Genomic DNA, 19246 nt, shown 5'->3' with positions numbered 1-19246 from the left:
TATGATTTGAAAAAATCTGGAAAAAAGGCATTGTTTTTTATGCTGGGCATCATTCACAGGTGATAATATATAATTCACTAGTGATAGGCTAATATTGTCAGCCATTAGACTATTCTTGATTAAATCTTGTCTTTACATATACAAAATAATATGTTTGAAATTTGTTTTGATTTAGAATGGACATTATCGTTCACCTGTATCGAAACAGGGGCAGCGGGAAACAATACATGTCATCTATGCACTTAAATAGTGAATGGAGGATGCTTTTCCCAGGTAGGCTATACTCCTGTTGTAAATATAAGCAATGTGCTTAATATTAGGAAAGTTGAGTACTAAATATATTAGGCCTAGCCTGTAGAAAGCTGATGGGATCCTCCTCTTTTTAGTAGATGCCATCACTCTATTTTCTCTCTCAATTGCATAGCCTATAGAAATGTTGCACAACATGAACTCATGGGCTCTCATGAAGTGTTTGATTGCGCACCCTCAGGCTCGTGCAGTGGGAGATCTTCGTAGGTTATACTCAGCCAAGTCTCAGGGTAGTAAGTTGGTGGTCTGTTGATATCCCTCTAGTGGTGTGGGGGCTGTGCTTTGGCAAAGTGGGTGGGGTTATGTCCTGCCTGATTGGCCCTGTCCAGGGGTATCGTCGGACCGGGCCACAGTGTCCTCCGACCCACCCCTGTCTCAGTCTCCAGTATCTATTCTGCAATAGTCTTTGTGCCGGGGGACTAGGGTCAGTCTGTTATATCTGGCGTAATTCTCCTGTCTAATCTTGTCTCCTGTATGAATTTAAGTATGCTCCCTCTAATTCTCTCCCGCTTTCCCTCCCCTCCCGAAGGACCTGAGCCCTAGGATCATGCCTCAGGAATACTTGGCCTGATGACTCCTGGCTGTCCCCAGTCCACCTGGTCGTGCTGCTGCTCCAGTTTCAACTGTTCTGCCTGCGGCTAGGGAACCCTGACCTGTTCACCGGACGTGCTACCTTGTCCCGAACCTGCTATTTTCGACTCTCTCCCTCTCTTTACCACACCTGCTGTCTCAACCTCTGAATGCGCCGATATGAAAACGCAACTGACATCTACTCCTGAGGTACTGACCTGTTGTTGTTGCACCCTCTACAACCACTGTGATTATTATTTGACTCTGCTGGTCATCTTGAACATTTGAACATCTTGAAGAACAATCTGGCCTTAATGGCCATGTTCTCTTATAATCTCCACCCGGCACAGCCAGAAGAGGACTGGCCACCCCTCAGAGCCTGGTTCCTCTCTAGGTTTCTTCCTAGTTTTCTGCCTTTCTAGGGAGTTTTTCCAAGCCACCGTGCTTCTACATCTGCATTGCTTGCTGTTTGGGGTTTTAGGCTGGGTTTCTGTATAGCACTTTGTGACATCCGCTGATGTAAAAAGTGCTTCATAAATAAATGTGATTGATTGATTACATTTGCATTGATGTCAGAGGGATTAGAGGGAACAGAGTGCTGAGTACCAGGCAATTAGCAAGTTTGGTAGGCTACTAACCAGCAGCAGCATCAGAACATGGAGAAGCCTAACAACAGTCACGGTATAATTTGATGGCCTTCATGACTTGTGACCGGTGTGGCGGTAATACTGTCACCGCAACATCCTTAGCTGTAATTTTCCTTTTACTAAGGAGTGGCTTCCGTCTGGCCACTTTACCATAAAGGCCTGATTGGTGGAGTGCTGCAGAGATGGTTGTGGAAGGTTCTCCCATCTCTACAGAGGAATTCTGGAGCTCTGTCAGAGTGACCATCGGGTTCTTGGTTACCTCCCTGACCAAGGCCTTCTCCTCCGATTGCTCAGTTTGGCCAGGCGGCCAGCTCTAGAAAGAGTCTTGGTGATTCCAAACTTCTTCTATTTAAGAATGATGGAGGTCACTGTGTTCTTGGGGATCTTCAATGCTGCAAAAAATGTTTTGGTACCCTTCCCCAGATCTGTGCCTCGACACATTCCTGCCTCGGGGCTATACGGACAATTCCTTCGACCTCATGGCTTGGTTTTTGCTCTGACATGCATTGTCAAATGTTGGACCTTTATACAGTTGAAGTCGGAAGTTTACATACACTTAGGTTGGAGTCATTAAAACAAATTTTTCAACCATTCCACAAATTTCTTGATAACAAACTATAGTTTTGGCAAGTCGGTTAGGACATCTACTTTGTGCATGACACAAGTAATTTTTCCAACAATCGTTTACAGACAGATTATTTCACTGATAATTCACTGTATCACAATTCCAGTGGGTCAGAAGTTTACATACACTAAGTTGACTGTGCCTTTAAACAGCTTGGAAAATTCCAGAAAATGATGTCATGGCTTTAGAAGCTTCTGATTGACTCAAATGATGTCAATTAGCCTATTGGAGGTGTACCTGTGGATGTATTTCAAGGCCTACCTTCAAACTCAGTGCCTCTTTGCTTGACATGATGGGAAAATCAAAAGAAATCAGCCAAGACCACAGAAAAAAAATGGTAGACCTCCACAAGTCTGGTTTATCCTTGGGAGCAATTTCCAAATGGCTGAAGGTACCACGTTCATCTGTACAAACAATAGTACGCAAGTATAAACACCATGGGACCACTCAGCTGTCATACCGCTCAGGAAGGAGACAGGTTCTGTCTAGAGATAAATGTACTTCGGTGCGAAAAGTGCAAATCAATCCCAGAACAACGGCAAGGACCTTGTGAAGATGCTGGTGGAAACAGGTACAAAAGTATCTATATCCATAGTAAAACGAGTACTATATCGACATAACCTGAAAGGCCGCTCAGCAAGGAAGAAGCCACTGCTCCAAAACCACCATAAAAAAGACAGACTACGGTTTGCAACTGCACATGGGGACAAAGATCATACTTTTGGTAGAAATGTCCACTGGTCTGATGAAACAAAAATAGAACTGTTTGGCCATAATGACCATCGTTATGTTTGGAGGAAAAAGGGGGAGGCATGCAAGCCGAAGAACACCATCTCAACCGTGAAGCACGGGGGTTGCAGCATCATGTTGTGGGGTGCTTTGCTGCAGGAGAGACTGGTGCACTTCACAAAATAGATAGCATCATGAGGAATGAAAATGATGTGGATATATTGAAGCAACATCTCAAGACATCAGTCAGGAAGTTAAAGCTTCGTCGCAAATGGGTCTTCCAAATGGACAATGACCCCAACCATACTTCCAAAGTTGTGGAAAATGGCTTAAGGACAACAAAGTCAAGGTATTGGAGTGGCCATCACAAAGCCCTGACCTCAATCCTATAGAAAATTTGTGGGCAGAACTGAAAAAGCATGTGTGAGCAAGGAGGCCTACAAACCTGACTCAATTACACCATCTCTGTCAGGAGGAATGGGCCAAAATTTACCCAACTTATTGTGGGAAGCTTGTGGAAGGCTACCCGAAACATTTGACTCAAGTTAAACAATTTAAAGGCAATGCTACCAAATACTAAGTGAGTGTATGTAAACTTCTGACCCACTGGGAATGTGATGAAAGAAATAAAAGCTGAAAGAAATAATTCTCAACTATTATTCTGACATTTCACATTCTTAAAATAAAGTGGTGATCCTAACTGACTTAGACAGGGAATCTTTACTTGGATTAAATATCAGGAATTGTGAAAAACTGAGTTTAAATGTATTTGGCTAAGGTGTATGTAAACTTCCGACTTCAACTGTATAGACGTGTGTGCCTTTCCAAATCATGTTCTATCAATTGAATTTACCACAGGTGGACTCCAAGTTGTAGAAACATCTCAAGGATGATCAATGGAAACAGTATGCAACTAAGCTCAATTTTGAGTCTTATAGCAAAGAGTCTGAATACTTATGTAAATTAGGTATCTGTTTTTTATTTGTAATAAATTGACAAACATTTCTAAAAACCTGTTTTCACTTTGTCATTATGTATTGTGTGTAGATTGAGGTAAAAATTGTATTTAATCAATTTTAGAGTAAGGCTGTAACGTAACAAAATGTGGAAAATGGAAGGGATCTGAATACTTTCCGAATGCACTGTACACACACCATTATATATATATATATATATATACATTGAGTGTACAAAACCTAAGAATTTTTAAGCCTTGAGACAATTGAGATAGTGGGTGCCAGGCGCACCAGTTTGTGTCAATAACTACAACGCTGCTGGGTTTTTCATGCTCAACAGTTTTCCGTGTGAATCAAGAATGGTCCACCACCCAAAGGACATCCAGCCAACTTGACACAACTGTGGGAAGCATTGGAGTTAACATGGGCCAGCATACCAGTGGGGGAAAAAAGTTGATTCAAGTTTGCCCAAAAGCACCTGGATGATCATTAAGACTCTTGGAAGAATGTTCTCTGGACAGATGATTCAAAAGTATAACTTTTTTTGGACTAAATGGGCCCCATTATGCCTGGTGAAAACCAAACACTGCATCCCACAGTAAGAACCTTAAACCAAAGGTCAAGCATTCTGGTGTGATGGTTTGGGGATGCTTTGCTGCCTCAGGACCTGGACGACTTGCCTTAATAGAAGGAACCATGAATTCTGCTCTGTATCACAGAATTCTACAGAATAAGGATAATGTCAGGCCATTCGTCTGTGAGACAATGATCCAAAACACACAATCAGGTCAACATGAAAATGAATTTTTGGAACGGTTTAGTCAAAGTAAGCTGTGTTACAAGAGCTTCTCCTTCCTGAGTAACCTTATCAGACACAGGGGTGTCCACAAAAGGGGAAAATTGTAGTAGTGTGGCTTGCATTGCTGCACCTGCGATAACATTCTTTGAAGTGTCCAACTACGTCCCTCAGTTGAGCATCTGGATATGCTCACTTTCTCACATGATATAGACTTGTTTGGTGTGCTGGCATAGCCGTAACACTATATTTCCCCTCTGAATGTAGTTTTGCCTACAGCCTAATTATAAAATAGACCCTCTTTTTTATAACACCTTTATAACAAGTCAGGTCTGCTGAGAAGACATGTATCCAGTGTAAAGTATAGCAGGGGAACTGGCGACAAACCTTTACTTGGCGATACTTCCTTAATTCCCGACTTGGAAGACAAACCATGTCTTTTAAACTTCCAGGTCTAGTTAAAGGTGGTTAATTGGAATTTAGAGAACTATGTTTTGAAATGAAATCCATTTATTTCTCCATGAAGTAATCCAAAAATATTTACGCCGCCATCATATCTATTTCAAATCTTCTCTCATTGATTGAGACGGGCGTGTGTCCACCTCAAAGTGCCGCATGTCATGAGCGCGATTCAGAAATCAAGCGTCACGTTGAATGACACACACCTGTCTTGATCAATGAGGAGATTTCTAATAGACAAGATGGTGGCATACACACACTATTGGATTAATTAATGGAGCAAAAACATTTATTTAATAACAATGACCAACATGCAACTAGACATGGAGGTTTAGAAGTAAATGGTTGTCTTCCAAGTTGGAAATTGAGGAAGTATCGCCAAGTAATGGTTGGTAGAAAAGGATCCTGTTATGCTTTACACTAGCTACGTAACAACGGCTATCCGCCAGCTGGAACAGTTAGTAGTGTCGGACTAGCTGATGATTTTCATGGCTAGGTCAGTGTGTAGATCCTTTTGACTTCTGTTTAGGAGGGTAATTAACCATATACCCCCGATTAACACTTTGTTAACTTGTCATTTGAAATAGGCTTGTGTATATACCTGTTCTTAGAGACAGTAAATCTAGGCTAGAACAAGGACAGTTTAATATTTACCACTGAGGTGATGTAGATGGAATAAAGTCATTATATTCTTGTCTACTTTATTCTTGCTAACACATTGTTCATTCTAAACATTTCTGCTCTCAGCTTGAAAGACACTGATCATAGGAGATCTGATGTGTAATGTAATAAGCAGTACCCTATTTCAAAAAACAGTGTGCATACCTTTTTCATTTAACCACACCCTTGAGCTATGACACCAACAAATAAAATGTTTGGTCTTGAGAGTGATTACATGTTCCTCTCCTGAAAACCCTGAGCAGTCGACAGATGGTGAACTCTCAGAAATTGAACCTGACAAAAGTGAAGACACCAACCAATAACATTCTTTCTCTTCAGTATAGCAGAGGTCAAGGGATTAATAAGAGCAGTGGTAAAAAACTAAATGGAAAGAGTTGTGGAATAGGGACGGAAAGGGAAGACACCTGTATAAGATCCAGGAAAAGGGGAGGGCAGGGAGTTCCTCGGTTCGAGAGAGAAAGCGAGGGAAACATAATCACAAGGCTGAGACTGGGACTCATGAGGTTCAACAGTACTTTGAAATTAGTAGGGAAACATGATCACTGCCAGGAGATTGAGACAGTGGAACAAATTATATTTCAGTGCCATCGGTATTGGAGGGAAAGGGACAATTTGTTATTAGGAATAATGGTATTGAAGTTTAATTGAATTGTTAGGAAAACCTTAAGGTGATATTATATTTATATTTGGTCACTGTTCACTTCCTTAGGGAGAAGGACGGATTAATTGGGTACGGTTAAACTTTAGACGTTCCCTGTCTCTGTTCCACACTCCAGTCGGAAGCGGTAAGGCATCACTAAAGTTGGTTGCCAACCGCCATTTAAGAACCAGTGAAGAATAAGTGTAAACGGAAGTGAACAGTGACCAGGGAAAACTTCCACGTTTTTGTTGTTATTTAGACGGTTATTAACACATTTAAACTCAAAATATGACTCTAAACTGCACATTATCACATAATTACCCCCAGGTAGTCTTTAAGTCGCGTTGGAGACGTGACTTGGTTGATAGAGCTTTTATCTAGGTAAAATACACGTTGGCTAGCTGCTAATTTTAGCTAACAATGGCTAACTGTATGGTTTTTCACACTCAAATAGCCTCCATTATGGACGAGCTAGCGAATGCAGCTGTGGCAGAGGTCTGTAAACTCGTAGACGACGACTATGCAGTGTTTCTTTTGGAAATAACTCAAAGCCAGAAAGAAAACAGGGTAATACGGAGGAAACGACAGCTACTGGAACTGAAGGTGGCACGGGAGAGCGCGTCCTCGCCAGTTTCCCCAGTAGTGACAAGTCCCTCGACCGATACAGAGGAATGGCAAGAGGTACATTTTGCAGAAGACCTGTCGCACCGTTCACATCTGCACATGTAACTTTAGATGTGTTAACCAGGATTGGGTCTTAGTCCGTTTTTGGATAAAATGCCATTACTTAATTAACTAACTTGCAAAAAGACACAATCATATTCTAACCAGATTCTTGATTTACTGCATTTCCTATGATTTACTCATTGAAAACAATCGGATGCCTGGAACATAATCAATCGATCTATAAATGGTATATTAAGACGTTTTGTTTAGTGTTACCTTACATCCTTGCCAATTCAAGACAGTGTCAAAACTGTCAATATTGTACAATATAGCGTTGAGCATTGACAGTAGCTAACCTAACAACCTCTTTTCCCCTAATCACACACTCAGGTGAAGGGCATCTCACTGGAGGCTACAGGAGCTTTGTGAAGCCAGCGGGACACAATACATGTAGAGATGACCAACCAATCACTGTTGATGAGGGGAGTGGAACCTCAACCCAGAACATTATCATGATAGAGGTTAGATTACAGTACATAACATGTGGCCAGTTTTATTTCAGAAAGGCTCCCCTCAGCTATTCACTTGCTTACATACCCGGACGCTACCAGTATCGCGATACTCGTTAGTATTTAACTTCTTTAGGAAAACAGCCCTAATTTTGGAAACAAACATCATTATGTTGTCATCCAGTCATATTTATTTATTTTTCTAGCTATAGCAGACAATATTTTACACACAGCAAGTTTTTTAACCTGTTTAGGATAGGGGGCAGTATTTTCACGGCCGGATAAAAAACGTACCCGATTTAATCTGGTTATTACTCCTGCCCAGAAACTAGAATATGCATATAATTATTTGATTTGGATAGAAAACACCCTAAAGTTTCTAAAACAGTTTGAATGGTGTCTGTGAGTATAACAGAACTCATATGGCAGGCCAAAACCTGAGAAGATTCTATATGGGAAGTGCCCTATCTGACCATTTCTTGTCCTTCTATAGCCTCTTTATCGAAAATACAGGATCTCTGCTGTAACGTGACATTTTCTAAGGCTCCCATAGGCTCTCAGAAGGTGCCAGAACGTGGAATGATAACTCTGCAGTCCCTGGGCGAAAAACAGTAGGGGTTCTGGAAAGTGGTCGTTCTGAGAACAATGACACTGGTGCGTGCGTGCGTGCATGTGACGACTCCATTTTACTTCTTTCAGTGTTTGAACGGATACAACGTCTCCCGGTTGGAATATTATCGCTATTTTACGAGAAAAATCGCATAAAAATTGATTTTAAACAGCGTTTGACATGCTTCGAAGTACGGTAATGGAATATTTAGAATTTTTTTGTCACGATACGCGCCGGCGCGTCACCCTTCAGATAGTGTCTTGAACGCAAGAACAAAACGCAGCTATTTGGATATAACTATGGATTATTTGGAACCAAAACAACATTGGGTGTTGAAGTAGAAGTCCTGGGAGTGCATTCTGACGAAGAACAGCAAAGGTAATCCAATTTTTCTTATAGTAAATCTGAGTTTGGTGAGTGCCAAACTTGGTGGGTGTCAAAATAGCTAGCCATGATGGCCGGGCTATCTACTCAGAATATTGCAAAATGTGCTTTCACCGAAAAGCTATTTTAAAATCGGACACCGCAATTGCATAAAGGAGTTCTGTATCTATAATTCTTAAAATAATTGTTATGTTTTTTGTGAACGTTTATCGTGAGTAATTTAGTAAATTCACCGGAAGTTTTCGGTGGGTATGCTAGTTCTGAACAAAACATACTAATGTAAAAAGCTGGTTTTTGATATAAATATGAACTTCATTGAACAAAACATGCATGTATTGTATAACATAATGTCCTAGGAGTGTCATCTGATGAAGATCATCAAAGGTTAGTGCTGCATTTAGCTGTGGTTTTGGTTTTTGTGACATTATATGCTAGCTTGAAAAATGTGTGATTATTTCTGGCTGGGTACTCTCCTGACATAATCTAATATTTTGCTTTCGTTGTAAAGCCTTTTTGAAATCGGACAATGTGGTTAGATAAAGGAGAGTCTTGTCTTTAAAATGGTGTAAAATAGTCATATGTTTGAAAAATGGAAGTTGTTGCATTTTTGAGGTGTTTGTCATTCGCGCCACACTCTACCATTGGATATTGGTGAGGCGTTCCGCTAGAGGAACATCTAGTTAACCCAAAGTTCTTCTTTAATTAATACTCTGACAGAAATAGTTTCCGCTCTTAGGCAGGCCTATTAGAGTAGAGGCTGAGCGCGGTTTAAACTTACTCAGCCTATCGCTGGCGCACAGGCTGGTCCCAGCCCCTAGGCGCGTTCCAGTTGTCAGGCGTAGTTGTTGCTGTGCAGATTATCTTCGTGCTTACACCCTAGAGACTGCAACTGCAGGCTCAGTTCCTGTTTTCACACTTCAGTTATTTATAGTCTTACCTGGTTCTTTGCACACACATGTGGTTACAGCTTGCAGAACATTTCCTTGCATATGTCGACAGTCTAATACCATCTACGTCCAAGCTTAACCACAACCTTACAGTTAGTCACATTATGCTTTGCTCAACTTCATATTGCAGCAACAGCTTAAGCACAGGCCTGAATGTTAAGCATACTCATATTATCAAAAGGATTAATCAGAAACTTGCTGTATAAAACTCACTTATAAAACCTTAACTTATAAATCTTATTCCCACAATGGAAAATCGGAAAATCACCGCAAGCTGCACATTAAGGGCTCGCTGGCAAAATGCGGCCTGCAGGCTGCGCAATGAGTACCACTGGCCTATAGGGAGGAGGTCAGAGGCCTGGCATTGTGGTGCCAGGACAACAACTTCTCCCTCAACGTGAGCAAAACAAAGGAGCTGTTCGTGGACTACAGAAAAAGGAGAGCCGCGCACGCCCCCATTCATATTGACAGGGCTGTAGTGGAGAAGGTCGAAAGCTTCAAGTTACTTGGTGTCCACATCACTAAGGACCTTTCATGGTCCAAACGAGGGTTGTACATTTTGGGGAATATTCAGAGGTGGAAACTGTCCGTGGGAATTAACGGGAATATATGGGAATTAACAGAAATATATGCAAATTAATATTAATACCATTTAAATGTATATGTTTTTTGCATTGAATATACACTACCGTTGAAAAGTTTGGGGTCACTTAGAAATATCCTTGTTTTTGAAAGAAAAGCACTTTTTGTCCATTTAAAATAACATCAAATTGATCAGAAATACAGTGTAGACATTGTTAATGTTGTGAATTACTATTGTAGCTGGAAATGGCTACAATAGTAGGTGTACAGAGGCCCATTATCAGCAACCATCACTCCTGTGTTCCAATGGCACGTTGTGTTAGCTAATCCAAGTTTATCATTTTAAAAGGCTAATTGATCATTAGAAAACCCTTTTGCAATGATGTTAGCACAGCTGAAAACTGTTGTTCCTATTAAAGAAGCAATAAAACTAGCCTTTAGACTTGTTGAGTATCTGGAGCATCAGCATTTGTGGGTTTGATTACAGGCTCAAAATGGCCAGAAACAAATAACCTTCTTGAAACTCGTCAGTCTATTCTTGTTCTGAGAAATGAAGGCTATTCCATGCGAGAAATTGCCAAGAAACTGAAGATCTCGTACAACGCTGTGTACTACTCCCTTCACAGAACAGCGCAAACTGTCTCTAACCAGAATAGAAAGGTGTGGGAGGCACCTGTACACAACTGAGCAAGAGGACAAGTACATTAGCGTTTCTAGTTTGAGAAACAGACGCCTCACAAGTCCTCAAATGGCAGCTTCATTAAAATAGTACCCGCAAAACACCAGTCTCAACATCAACAGTGAAGAGGCGACTCCGGGAGGCAGAGTTGTAAAGAAAAAGCCATATCTCAGACTGGCCAATAAAAAAAGATTAAGATGGGCAAAAGAACAGACATTGGACAGAGGAAATCTGCCTAGAAGGCCACCATCCTGGATTGAAATAAAACAAAAAACTATTTAGTTACGAATTGAACTTTAATTAAATGAGTTGACTCTTCACATGGGATGATTTCACTGAACAACAAAAGAAAGGGAATATTGAATGATTCCCAATGATCCATCACATCTCCCAAGAAACTAAAGCTTTGGTTGTCTTCCTCTCAGGCTTCCATGTCTTCTCCCTGGACCTCTTCAATGTCCACCTCTTGAAGATCAGACTCTGAGGCCTCATCTTCATTGTCACTTTCCAACCTTGTTGAGGATGGCTCGTTGTCAGGCTCAAAAGCCTCAAATTTGCCCAGATGGCCAAAAAATGTTCAACCCTTGTATTGATCAGCCTGTTGTGTGCTTTGGTGTGTGTGTTCCCAAACAAGGACCAGTTGCACCCTGAGGCGGCTGCTGTTGGTGGGATTTGGAGGATGATGGACGCAACAGGGGAAAGAGCCTCAGATCCACGACTGGCATGACTGCCATATTGCATCTCCATCCCAAAGCCTTTGCTTGGAAGTGTACTTCGCCAGACTGCCAAGAACCTTGTCCTCATCCAGGCCAAGGTGGCGAGACACGGTAGTGATGACACCATAGGCCTTGTTGATCTCTGCACCAGACAGGATGCTCTTGCCAGCATACTTGGGATCCAACATGTACGCTTCGGCGTGTATGGGCTTCGGGCAGAAGCCTTCACTCTTTTTTATGTATTTCAGAACTGCAGTTTCCTCTGCTTGCAGCAACAGTGAAGTGGGCAGTACGGATTTCTTCTCTTACATCTGCAAGCAGAGTCTGAACATCAGACAGGATGGCATTGTCTCCCTCAATCCGTGCAATTGCTACTGCTATAGGTTTCAGGAGCTTCAGGGTGCTTACCACTCTCTCCCAAAATACATCATCCAGGAGGATCCTCTTGATGGGGCTGTCCATATCAGTGGGCTCCTTCCCCTCCAGGAGGCTGTCAAACATGATGACAACACCACCCCAACGGGTGTTGCTGGGCAGCTTCAATGTGGTGCTCTTATTCTTCTCACTTTGCTTGGTGAGAGATTGCTGCTATAACTTGATGACCCTTCACATACCAAACCATTTCCTTGGCTCTCTCTTGAGTGTATCCATTGTTTTCAGTGCCATGATGTCCTTGAGGAGCAGAGTCAACGCATGAGCAGTACATCTAATGGGTGTGATGTGAGGGTAGGACTCCTCCACTTTAGACCAAGCAGCCTTCATGTTCGCAGCATTGTCTGTCACCAGTGCAAATACCTTCTATGGTCCAAGGTCATTGGTGACTGCCTTCAGCTCATCTGCAATGTAGAGACCAGTGTGTCTGTTGTCCCTTGTGTCTGTGCTCTTATAGAATACTGGTTGAGGGGTGGAGATGATGTAGTTAATTATTCCTTGCCCACCAACATCCGACCACCCATCAGAGATGATTGCAATACAGTCTGCTTTCTCTATGATTTGCTTGACCTTCACTTGAACTCTGTATCCAGCAAATTAGTAGATAAAGTCTGGTTGGAGGGGTGTATGCTGGGCGAAGAACATTCAGAAATCTCTTCCAATACACATTGCCTGTGAGCATCAGAGGTGAACCAGTTGCATACACAGCTCGAGCAAGACATTCATCAGCATTTCTCTGACTACGTTCCTCCATTGAGTCAAAAAAACTTCTGATTCCAGGAGGACCATGAGCTGTTGCTATCGATAACGTGTTTGATTCATCATTTTCACCTCAAATAGAAGTAGAGGGACTTTTGTCAGAGGTTGCTTGTGAGAGCTGAGGGAACTTTATGCACATGGCCAGATGATTCTGCATCTTTGTTGCATTCTTCACATATGACTTGGCACAGTATTTGCTTTTCCTTCTACATTAGCTGCAGTGAAATGTCTCCACCCATCACCGTGGCATTTTACTGTAAAGATTTGAAAAAAGAGTTACAAAAATAAATTTAAAATACAATTCCATGTAGAGATAAATAGTTAAGCATTTAGAATAAACAACTCCTTTGTAAGATAATTTTTTTTTAAATGAAACATGTTTGGAAACAGGTGAGTTAACACTCCTCAGTTAACAACCTCAAGCAAGCTAAAACCCACATGGTAGCAAAAAATAACTGGCAGAAATTGTTAAGTTATAAATGATTTAAACACACTTTGCTGTAGGCTACTATTTACTAGTTAACAAAAAATCATGTATGTCATTAAAATATACTGCTCAAAAAAATAAAGGGAACACTTAAACAACACATCCTAGATCTGAATGAAAGAAATAATCTTATGAAATACTTTTTTCTTTACATAGTTGAATGTGCTGACAACAAAATCACACAAAAATAATCAATGGAAATCCAATTTATCAACCCATGGAGGTCTGGATTTGGAGTCACACTCAAAATTAAAGTGGAAAACCACACTACAGGCTGATCCAACTTTGATGTAATATCCTTAAAACAAGTCCAAATGAGGCTCAGTAGTGTGTGTGGCCTCCACGTGCCTGTATGACCTCCCTACAACGCCTGGGCATGCTCCTGATGAGGTGGCGGATGGTCTCCTGAGGGATCTCCTCCCAGACCTGGACTAAAGCATCCGCCAACTCCTGGACAGTCTGTGGTGCAACGTGGCATTGGTGGATGGAGTGAGACATGATGTCCCAGATGTGCTCAATTGGATTCAGGTCTGGGGAACGGGCGGGCCAGTCCATAGCATCAATGCCTTCCTCTTGCAGGAACTGCTGACACACTCCAGCCACATGAGGTCTAGCATTGTCTTGCATTAGGAGGAACCCAGGGCAAACCGCACCAGCATATGGTCTCACAAGGGGTCTGAGGATCTCATCTCAGTACCTAATGGCAGTCAGGCTACCTCTGGCGAGCACATGGAGGGCTGTAAGCACAACCCCCACCTGTGGACGTTGGGCCCTCATACCACCCTCATGGAGTCTGTTTCTGATCGTTTGAGCAGACACATGCACATTTGTGGCCTGCTGGAGGTCATTTTGCAGGGCTCTGGCAGTGCTCCTCCTGCTCCTCCTTGCACAAAGGCGGAGGTAGTGGTCCTGCTGCTGGGTTGTTGCCCTCCTACGGCCTCCTCCATGTCTCCTGATGTACTGGCCTGTCTCCTGGTAGCGCCTCCATGCTCTGGACACTACGCTGACAGACACAGCAAACCTTCTTGCCACAGCTCGCATTGATGTGCCATCCTGGATGAGCTGCACTACCTGAGCCACTTGTGTGGGTTGTAGACTCCGTCTCATGCTACCACTAGAGTGAAAGCACCGCCAGCATTCAAAAGTGACCAAAACATCAGCCAGGAAGCATAGGAACTGAGAAGTGGTCTGTGGTCCCCACCTGCAGAACCACTCCTTTATTGGGGGTGTCTTGCTAATTGCCTATAATTTCCACCTGTTATCTAATCCATTTGCACTACAGCATGTGAAATTTATTGTCAATCAGTGTTGCTTCCTAAGTGGACAGTTTGATTTCACAGAAGTGTGATTGACTTGGAGTTACATTGTGTTGTTTAAGTGTTCCCTTTATTTTTTTGAGCAGTGTATATTCACCCCACCCAGTATTGTAATCAAAACTTACCAGAATGCATGTAGTACTTGGCTCAGACAGTGTAGTAGTGTGGGCTCAATAGCATCTCATTAGTGTGCAAGATCTTGAGAATCAGCTGTACATGTGATGGAAGAATTCACTAAGCATGCAAAAGGTTACAATTCCATTAAATTGGGGATAGTTTAACCAAAATATGCCACAAGACTTAGAATTGCCTAATGTGTATCCCACAAAAAAAGGTTCACTGTTATAAGCTAACTTTTTTATGAATTTAAGCAACATTCCCCAAATTCCAGGGCTTAACTTCCCATGGAAAATGTACGGGACAATTCCGACCCTTTGCAACCCTAGTCCAAACACGCCAACACAGTCGTGAGGAAGGCACGACAATGCCTATTCCCCCTCAGGAGACAGAATCCTCAGATCCTTCAAAAGTTCTATAGCTGCACCATCGAGAGCATCCTGACTGGTTGCGTCACCGCTTGGTATGGCAACTGCTCGGGATCCGACCGCAAGGCTCTACAGAGGGTAGTGCGTACAGCCCAGTACATCACTGGGGCCGAGCTCCCTGCCATCCAGGACCTCTATACCAGGGGGTGTCAGAAACTGTTATCTGCTACCGCACGACAAGTGATACAGGAGAGCCAAGTTTGGGACAAATTCTCCTTAACAGCTTCTACCCCCAGCCATAAGACTGCTGAACAGTTAATCAAATGGCTACACAGACTATTTGCTTTGACCCCCTTGTTTTATTCTTATCTATTCTTATTTTTTGCATTGACTTGTTGACAGTGTATGTCTGTGTAATCTGTATCACCTCTCTCTTCCAGGAGGAGGAGGGTCCAGAGGTGCTGCTGGTGAAGGAAGAGGGGTGTGAGGAGGGTCCGGGAAACCCTGAGGGGACCATGGTCATGGGAAAAAAACAGACTATACCTCCTGAACCCACAGAGGAACCAGCTGAGCAGCACAGGCCCTCACACAGTCTCCCTGAGGTGAGCCCACTCTAATCTACTGTTTGAATGGTACTAGGTCAGTGTCTCAGAGTAGGATTGTTGATCTAAGATACATTTTGCCTTGTAGATTATAACTAATAAGATTATATGGACAGATCCTTTATTTAACTAGACAAGTCAGTTAAGAACAAATTCTTATTTACAATGACGGCCTACCCCGGCCAAACCCTCCCCTAACCCCGACGACCCTGTGCGCCGCCCTCCCGATCACGGCCGGTTGTGATACAGCCGTGATCGAACCAGGGTTTGTACTGGTGCCTCTAGCACTGCCAAGCAGTGCCTTAGGCCGCTGCGCCACCCTAGATTGGTACTCCTACTATGAGACACTTTCTGGATACCGGCCCAGGTCTTGACATGCCTTTAAAAGATACAATTCCAACCCAAATGGTGTCAACTAAACCCAACCTTATCTCTTACAGTCAGTAGACATGGAGGATGGGAAGCCTGATCTGCTGCTAGTCAAAGAGGAGACTATAGAAGATGGACCAGAGAGCATTGATCTGCTAAGTGGACTAAAGATGGGGGAGCAAGGTAAGGGCGACATACACTATATATACACAAAAGTATGGACACCCCTTCAAATTTGTGGATTTGGCTATTTCAACCACACCCGTTGCTAACTGGTGTATAAAATCGAGCACACAGGCATGCAATCTCCATATACAAACATTGGCAGTAGAATGTCCTTATTGAAGAGCTCAGTGACTTTCAAAGTAGCACAGTCATAGGATGCCGTGGTCTTCCCTGTGGCTCAGTTGGTAGAGCATGGTGTTTGCAACGCCAGGGTTGTGGGTTTGATTCCCACGGGGGGCCAGTACAAAAAAAAATGCACGAAATGAATGTATTCACTACTGTAAGTCGCTCTGGATAAGAGCGTCTGCTAAATGACTAAAATGTAAAATGTAAATGCCACCTTTCCAACAAGTCAGTTCATCTGTCCTCGGTTGCCACACTCACTCACTACCAAGTTCCAAACTGCCTTTGGGAGCAACGTCAGCACAATAATTGTTCGTTGGGAGCTCCATAAAATGGGTTTCCTTTTCCGAGAAGCCGCACACAAGCCTAAGATCACCATGCGCAATGCCAAGCGTCGGCTGGAGTGGTGTAAAGCACGCCGCCATTGGACAATGGAGCAGTGGAAACACATTCTCTGGAGTAATGAATCATGCTTCACCATCTGGCAGTCCGACGGACGAATCTGGGTTTGGCGGATGCCAGGAGAACGCTTACCTGGCCCAATGCATAGTGCCAACTGTAAAGTTTGGTGGATGAGGAATAATGGTCTGAGGCTGTTTTTCATTGTTCGGGCTAGGCCTATTAGTTCCAGAGAAGGGAAATCTTAACGCTACAGCATACAATGACATTCTAAACGCTTCTATGCTTCGAACGTTGTGGCAACAGTTTGGGGAAGGTCCTTCCCTGTTTCAGCATGACAATGCCCCCGTGCACAAAGCAAGGTCCATACAGAAATGGTTTGTCGATTGGTGTGGAAGAACTTGACTGGCCTGCACAGAGCCCTGACCTCAACCCCATCGAACACTTTTGGATGAATTGGAACGCCGACTGCAAGCCAGGCCTAATCGCCCAACATTGGTGCACGGCCTCACTAATGCTCTTGTGGCTGAATGAAAACAAGTCCCTGCAGCAATGTTCCAACATCTAGTGGAAAGCCTTCCCAGAAGAGTGAAGGCTGTTATAGCAGCAAAATGGGGGGACCAACTCCATATTAATGCCCATGATTTTGGAATGAGATGTTCGACGAGCAGGTGCCCATAAACTTTTGGTCATGTAGTGTACATTCATATACAGAACATAATAGATATACTTCAATGGGAATATTGATGCAACTTGCTATTATTTATTTTCATTCATAAAATTAAATCAGTTCAACTTATGTTTACATAAAAAACACATTATAAAATGTATGAACTTGACCAGGTAATTGACAAAAAAACTCTATATATAGTGTTTTCTCTGCCATGTTTGTAAAGTCTATTTTCTAACCTCTTCCTGAAGGTGGTTGGCTGGAGGCTAACAGAGGAGACTGGGAAGCCAGCTTGGATTCCCAGACTCAGACCGGTGCAGCCAAGGGCCCAGGGGTCAACATCCCTGAGCAGGCCAGGACCAGAAGCGACATAGTGGAGGCCAGTGGATGGGACAGTGTCCTCAACTCTGGGCTGGGGAACAACACTGTTAACCACAACCAGAAACAGACAGTGGAACACAAAACAACATCCGAACTTAGTCTCCAAGACAACAGACTAGCTGAGACTAGTGCAAGGCGTAGATTTCGTCTGCGGAGACGAGGTGGTGTCTGTATGCGGCGAGAGAAAACAGACACAGACTTGGCTAGCAATGCTCTGTCCTGCTCCTATATTTGTGATTCAGAGAGACTGATGGTGCCTCAGGTTAACCACCCAACAGGTGCTGCCTTCAGCCTGCCTTCTATAGGATCTATCAACTGGAGCATGGACCCTGCGATAACACAGACACTCCCTGGCCTTCATCCTCCTCACACTCTCCTAATGTTAAACCAGACCTCAGAGACAGTGCCAGTGCCTCAACACCAAATGACTACACAAGCCCATTGACAAATGACAGTAGTAGAGATGGAATCAGTAAAGGTGGCAGCGCCAAGGAGAAGCACTTCCCCTGTTCGTTCTGTGGGAAAGTCTTCAGTTTCCCCAAACAGGTGGAGATCCACCAGAGGATGCAAAAGGGGGAGAAACAATTCAGCTGCCACCTGTGCCGAGCCACTTTTTCACACTCGTTCAGCCTGAAGAGACACCAGAGAGTCCACACAGGGGAGAAACCGTTTAGCTGTACCCAGTGTCACATGCACTTTGCCCAGGCTGGTGACCTGAAGAGGCACCAGAGGGTCCACACAGGAGAAAAACCCTACAGCTGCCCCCAGTGTGAGAAGAGGTTCACCCACCAGGACCAAGTGAAAATGCACCTGATGGTCCACATGGGAGAAAGGCCATTCGCCTGTACACACTGCAGGAAGAGGTTCTCAGAGAGGAGCTACCTCAGGATACACCAGCAGAAAATGCATCCCACTCTATAACATAGAAAGTAACCATTCCACTCAATAGCTTCTGATGTTTAGATCAAATCATGCATTAAAGACAAAGATTAATTTCCATTGTTGTCAGCAGAAAAGAGCCACAGATGCATTTGGAATAATGAGAGTAGCAGATTTCAGTGTTGAATATTCCTAGGTAGAATATTGTATCCAGACATTGTGTGATATATAATCCTAAAAAGTCTGTTTCATATTGTGTTTGTACTGCGTAGGCTATATGATGTTCACAAATGCATTTTTCACCCAAGAAACTTTTAATGAGAAAATGAATGCAGGTCGTCAAGTTCATGCAGATTTTTTGTTGACTTGCATATGTGTGGTTTTCATATGATGTATTTAAAACTTTGTTTAATAAACATAATGGGACTTTTTATTATAAGACTTTATTCGAGACTCCCTTTAATATGCATCCCATCTGATCTCACCCTATTCTGCATACACACCAGCGCTTTACCATACTTACTAAAATACCTACACATCCTACACAAACGTCAAAATAGTTTAGTCGCGTTTGTCTGAATAATTTTCACTTATCATAGCTGACTCATATTTAC

At 43.0% G+C, this 19246-nt stretch overlaps 1 pseudogene; it reads left to right on the top strand.

The window, feature by feature from the left end:
• Positions 1 to 7037: 7037 nt before the first annotated feature.
• Positions 7038 to 19078, top strand: LOC115201874 (zinc finger protein 629-like; annotated as a pseudogene).
• Positions 19079 to 19246: the final 168 nt, after the last annotated feature.

The sequence above is a fragment of the Salmo trutta genome, chromosome 11, assembly GCF_901001165.1.
Source record: "Salmo trutta chromosome 11, fSalTru1.1, whole genome shotgun sequence".
NCBI lineage: Eukaryota > Metazoa > Chordata > Actinopteri > Salmoniformes > Salmonidae > Salmo > Salmo trutta.
Note: the sequence above shows the minus strand (reverse complement) of the source record. Positions and strands in the feature narration are given on the sequence as shown.